Raw genomic sequence first — 6,628 nt, 5'->3', positions numbered from 1 at the left:
CCTGCACCATGCCTGCCTGGATACTGCCATGCTCCCACCTTGATAATGGACTGAACCTCTGAACCTGTAAGCCAGCCCCAATTAAATGTTGTTTTTTTTATAAGACTTGCCTTGGTCATGGTGTCTGTTCACAGCAATAAAACCCTAACTAAGACAATAGGTAACCATAAAGCTAAAATAAATTTATTATTAGTGCAAGCTAAAGTCAATTTATTGGTGCAATCAAATGATTAGTGAAATCAGATTCAGTTATGAGCATGGCTGTAATGGGACAGACAGATGATGGGGCTCGGTGTGAATTCATCACGAGTGAGGAAGCTAGTGGCTGGCATTGAATAGCCTTTTACTTGTAACTTGGGTTTATTATTTAAATATATTAATACTTATGCAGAGAAGGCTTGCTGGTGTAGGCCCATTGAATAAATTGTCTTAGCCTCGAGGATTTATCTGACTTGGATCTCAACCAAAATGCAGTAGCAGTTAATGGTCAATTGTTAGTTTTAAAGGATATCATTTGACCATTGACTAAATTGCTGTATTAATTACTTGTCTCATTTCTGTGACCAAATGCCCCCCACTAAAAAAACATCTTAAAGAAAGGGCTGGTTTTCACTCATGGTTAGTGGATATGGACCATCATGGCAGGGGGCGGGCAGAGCAGGCATGGTGGGGAGTGTGGCTCTAGCTGTCAGTGCAGGAGTGTGAGGCAGCCACTGTAGACATTGGGTCCACAGTCAGGAAACAGAGATGGATGCTGGTAGTCTGCTTTTTCCATTTCCCTTTTCTTTTTTAATTCAGTCCGGGACCCAAGTCCATGGTATGGCAATGCCGTCTTCAAGGTAGGATTTTCCTCCCTAGTAAATCCTGGGCATTCTCTCAAGGGAAGGTCTGCAGTGTATCTTCTAGGAGAGTCCAGTGACCATGAAGATAAGGTATCACAATTGCTAACTCCCTTGACGACAAGGTTAACATTGTGGTGACATTAAAACTGGGACTAGATGTGCATTTAACCCCATTACTAATAGAAGCTGGAAAAAATCATTCAGGTGTGTGTGTTTCTGCCCTAGCTCTCTGTGTATAAGCTAGTACCCCCTGCCATGTAAGATGTCAGATTCCAAAGCTCACATCTGCCCGCAGCAGAACAGCTGTGTCTGAATAGATTAAACTGCCTCATGTCCAGCAGAGACTCAGTTTCCCCACTACTTCTTCTCTTTCCAGATTGGGTTGATCTGGCTTTTGTTTGATGTTTGCACAATTACAAACACAAATGAAAAGCTAGGTGCTAAGATGAATGGATGTCGCCACCTAGCTATCGCTTATACTAAAAGTCAAACTAGAGAATTGAAGATATAGTCATTTTATAAATTCTAGAAATCATGTGGGCTTCAAGAATACATTGACAATAACCTATTACAAGAAAACTAATGTAGGGTTCTATAATAGCTAGTCCCTGTCAACCTGACATAAGCCAGTAATCTGGGAAGAAGGAACCTCTGCTGAAAAAAATGTTTCCATCACAGTGTCTTGGAAGAATGTCTGTGCAGAATTTTTTGGGTTCATTATTGACATGGGAGGACCCAGCACATTGTGGGTGGTGCCACCGTTGAGTAGGTAGTCTTCCGTTGTATAAAAAAGCAGGTTGAGCAAGCCATGGAGAGAAAACAAGCCTGAATGCAGCATTTCTTCATAGCCTCAGTATCAGTTACTGCCTCTGGGTTCCTGCCTTGAGTTCTTACCCTGCCTTCCCTCAGGGATGGGGCATGAACTGTAAGCTAAGCAAACCCTTTCTTCTCCAAGTTGCTTTTGGCCATTGTGTTATCATAGCAACAGAAAAGCAAATTAGGACAGGCTTGGTACTTTCCAGGAAGCCTTTTTTGATCTTCTTTCAAATCTCACTAATAATTAGTAAGTGCTGCTAATGATTGATTAGTGCTGTTGTGCATTGTAGACAATTCAAGCACTTCACATAAGGAGTCTCTTTGAAACCGTCAAGTATGGCAAGGTAGAGACTTCTGTTTTGCCTTGGGACATTATGACTCTTAGCAAAAGTCAGGCACATGGTGTGGAAGTAGCTTATTTAGAATCTGAACCTGTACCTTTCTCACTGGGTTATACAAATCTTGCCAACTCCTTATCCTCCAGATGTCTTCATTATGCATTGTGAGTCTTTTATTACAAGTAGGCATAATGACTCTGTGTGTGTGTGTGTGAGTGTGTGTGTGTGTGCATGAATATCCATGTGTGTATGTGTATGTAGATGCCAGAGGTAAATCTTAGGTGTCTTTTTTCAAGAGCCATTGGTTTTTTGAGATAGCTTCCTTCACTGGCCTGGAGTTCACCAAGCAGATGAGGCTGTGGCTGGCCTATGAACACCAGGGTTCCACCTGTCTCTACCGCCTCAGCACACCAGTGGACCTGACTCTTTTTTTAAATGTGGATCTTAAATATTGAACTTAGGTCCTGCTTGTGTGACAGGCGATCTATTGGATAAACCACACTCCCGTTCCCAAGCACAGCTGTTTTACAATTAACCCTTAATATTTTTCTTTTTCTTTTATAAACTAGGCCAGCCTTTCATCTGGCTTTCAAACTTCCAATATGCTTCAGACTTACCTGGAATGCTTTTTTAAAAAAAATATATCAGGCTCTGCTCCAGCCAGTGAATAGGAAATTTCCAGCCAGTGTCTAGGGGGTCACTATTTGTTTTAGCAGTCTCCTTCAGGCGGGCCTGCACACACTGTGAGTAAAACACCTGCAATTGACTACAGATGACTCAGGTACCAGGATTGACTTGTCTGTTTGCTTGTTTGTTTTGTAGTTGTTGTTAAAAAGAATCTGTGCTTGCATATTAATATGCTGATTACAAAATGATAGCGATACAATTAAAAGAACGAAGGAAAGATATCACGGTTGCCAAGAAGGAAAGCTTTCTTGGGATGAATTTTGTTGACCAGCCTCTTTGGACTGTTTAGAGACACGACACCTGACACACCCTGTCTAGACCCTCCCCCGTGGAGCAAGGCAAGAAGCTGGTGGAGAAGTGGCAGAAAGCTCTGCTCTGTCTTTAGGAAAATTAGAATTCCCTGGGTCCACTAAGAGGAGATAGAACTTTTTTTTTCTTGCTATTTTCCAAGACTGAGTTCATTTTAGCTATAAAGATCTATTCTAAATGCTTTTGCATTCTCAAAAGAGGTTAGTAGTCCTAGTTTTTGACTTGAAGTGTTGTAGGGTTTAAAATTGCACTTGATCTTAGCCAAAAGGCCGAGAAGCGATAAAATTGTATGCTTAATTTATAGTCATGAGACAAATGTGGACCCTTTCTTTTGTCCACCAAGATACTTTCTAAGCACACTTGAGAAGCATGATGTTCCCCCTTCCCAGGCTTAGTATGGATCAAGAAATGCAGGAACCTGGTAAAGAGCAAGACATGCAAAGATAGGAGAGTTGGAGTGGGTGAATCGCCTGTTCCACCTCAGGGCTGTGCGGGGAGGCTGGGAGGTAAGAACCAGAGGAAATTGGAGAGGCTGAGGCAGTAGACGGGCAGAGCTGAGCAGTCATGCTGGACAGGTGGCCAGGGTGTCAGCAGAAGGGCAGCCCAAGGTGATGAGGAACTAGCTGGGGGAGAATAGAGTGCCTCGTGTCACACTGTTAGGGCATCAGGGAGGGACCTTGGTTGTTGCAGAGTTTTGAACAATTCCTTTCTGTGAAAGCAAAAACAGTGTTATCTTAAGAAGATGAACAGGACAGCATCTTGTAAGAAGATGAAGAGGACGGCATCTTATAAGGGAAATGGCAGGAGAGAAGGAGTTAGGTAGGGGCATTCATTAGAAAGCTTCTTTCAGAGGTCCCTGCAGGACTTTGAGTCCTGAGGTTTTAGATCAGGATGGTGAAGACCTAGAGCAGACATGGAGAGACCTGACTGGATAGAGAGTGCCTTTGCTAACAGAGAACAAAAGGACACGCTTACATTAGCAGAGGCTGAGCACACAGGGACCTGTGGATGGAGCCCAGGGTCTTTAGCCTAGGGTCAGAGCTCCGGAGGGGCCGCATGGCCACCTCACCCTTTGCTGCTGGCAGTGAATGTGGCTCTACTTCTTCTTTTCCTTCCCTTCCCTTGCATCTCATGGCTTCCTTACTAGGTCCCTCACAAGGAAGACCGCTCCATGGGAACATTTTGCTTGGGATAGCAAAAGGAATTCTTGCTAATGAGGTTTATGTTGTCCAGAGTACAACCTTAGGAAAATTGTGACATGTTAGTAGATAACAAAGCAATGGGGTAGAGGTGAGAGTCCTGTGATCAAGTGAACTTGGAAAATGCCACGAGAGACTTGATTTCAAATGGTAGCAAATGCATTACCTTGGGGCTGGGGAGATGGCTTAATTTGGAATGTGCTGATGTGAAAACTTGACAACCTCGGATTTGATTCCCAACACCTCGGTAAAAAGCTAGCCATGGTGCCAGATGCCTGTAATCCCAGCTCTGGGGAGGCTGAGCCAGGATACCTGGAGCTGGCTGATCAGCTAATCTAGTCAAATGAGTGAGTTCCAGATCCAGTGACTGTCTCAAAGACAGGGTGGAGAGTGATGAAGAAAAACAGCTAAAAACTCACCTCTGGTCTCTGCATGCACCTGCCTGCACATATGTGCCCATGAACATGCACACATGTATGAACATCATGATACACACACACACACACACACACACACACACACACACACACACAGACAGAGACAGAGACAGAGACAGAGACAGAGACTTATCATAGAGGGTAGATTGTAGTATGTCACAAGCTTCCTGAACCATGGGCTCTTTTAGAAGGAGCACCCCAGGGGAAGAGAAATGCACAGACGCATGGCAAAATCAGGCACTGGGGAAGACATCTTAGAAATAAGCTTCTTAATGCTAGAAGTTTGTATGTAATGGAAAGAAACAAGAGGCTGGGATTTGGGTCTGGAATGTACAATCTGACAACCAGAGGCAAGTCACTGGGTTCCTCTCAACCTCTCAACCCCAGTGTCTGTAGGCTTTTTTTTTTCTTTCTTTTTAATATTATATGGATCCTCAAGGTTCTTTCAAGGGGTCTGAGATCATGTGTATAGGCAGAAGAAGGAGTGATCTGTGATTTTTCTGCTCTGTAATAACTGGTAGTGGAAACAGGAAGGAGAGGCAATGGGGACAGTGACAAGATGATGAGCAAGATGTGGTTTGAGCCCCTGAGCTGATTACATGGTTGGGCCCGACACTGCTGGCTGGTGTGGCAGAGACAAAGGGAGTCTGTAGCTCGTTCCCAGACCTCTGTCACACCACTGTGCCATGTGCTGCCTGGGCAGCATCCTCGATGCTAAGACAATGCTCATTCCCACTGTCTCAGTTTTTCGAGGTAGATGCTGTATGATCCTGGTTAGATCAGCCTTCTGGATTGAGGGTTCTTCATCTGCAAAAATAAGGAGCTTAATTTTGGGTCAGAGTCCCGGATGTTTTATAAGAAAGAACTGTTTTTAAATAGTTCCAAGACAGTCATTGAAGATACAAAGGGTATATAGGTATTTTTCTTACCTAGTGCCGCAGTGGACCCTAGAATGTTCTTGGTTTTCTCCTTCTTTGGTCTTTTCACCTACTTCAAATGTTTATTCCTGACTTAGATAGTTAATTCATCCATGTCCGGACAGCCTCAGATTCACTAGATTGCCAGGATCAATCGTGTGCCTCTTTGCAATGTCTATCTTTTTATCTCCATAGGAAACCAAATTGTTTAGGTTTAACCTTTCTTCATGAACAAATCCTTCTTTTGGTTTTCCCAGTTACAAAAAATTAAGGATCGTGTTTCTGATCTCCTGTAGGCTAGGAGCTCAGGCTCTGGGACTTCCTCCTTCCCTCTCTTGTTGCTAGTCATGGGGCCACTCTCAATTATGCCTACATTATTATTATTATTGTTATTATTATTATTAATTATTATTATTATACTCCACATTATTTCTTGTCTCTGATGCTGTCACTACCACAGGTCAGGTTCTATCTTATTATTATGCTCTCTGTCTCTCCTTTAAAGTCATTCACATGCCACATTCAGCCCCACAAAGCTTCCCATAGCCTTTGTCCGAACCACTCAGGCTGCTGACATTTACAGCCCTGTTCCCACTTCGACTGTTGACCGTCTTCCAGCTCTCTCAGTTACTTACCTGTTCCTGGCTTCTAACCATCCATTTATTGATCTTCTCAGCCCACATCTTGTCTATCCAGATGCTCCCTTCCTCAGCCTTTCATTCTATTCTTTTTGCCTAACCAAGTCCTAGGAATATCTAAAGAGGTAGCTTAAACAATGCCTTCCTTCTCCATCAACAAACCCTCAATCCTGTCCGGTGCCTCTCAGGAGCAATCACAGTATCACTTAGATTTCCTGGCAACTCTTTGAAGATAATAGCTTTAGAACTAAAACACTAAATGTGTTGGTTGTAAAGACAATGAAGTGGGACTCTAGCATAGAGAACCCCGGGACCAAGGTCTTGGCTGGGTCTTGTGCTTCAAATCTGTATTACAATATCTTCAATAAAACTGAAACCCTGTTCCATACAGACTTGGCCTGACATTCTTTGCTGCCATTTACTGGAATTGAGGTCCCTAAAAGAT

At 43.3% G+C, this 6,628-nt stretch overlaps 1 protein-coding gene across 2 annotated transcripts in view; it reads left to right on the top strand.

Annotated features, from left to right (window-relative positions):
* Positions 1-6,628, top strand: part of Ddr2 (discoidin domain receptor tyrosine kinase 2) — a 127,892-nt gene that overhangs the window by 13,001 nt on the left and 108,263 nt on the right. The gene's annotated exons all lie outside the window — the stretch shown is intronic.

This window comes from Mus caroli, chromosome 1 (genome assembly GCF_900094665.2).
Source record: "Mus caroli chromosome 1, CAROLI_EIJ_v1.1, whole genome shotgun sequence".
NCBI classification, from domain to species: domain Eukaryota; kingdom Metazoa; phylum Chordata; class Mammalia; order Rodentia; family Muridae; genus Mus; species Mus caroli.
The sequence above is the reverse complement of the archived record's forward strand: the minus strand, read 5'-3'. Positions and strand labels throughout refer to the sequence as shown.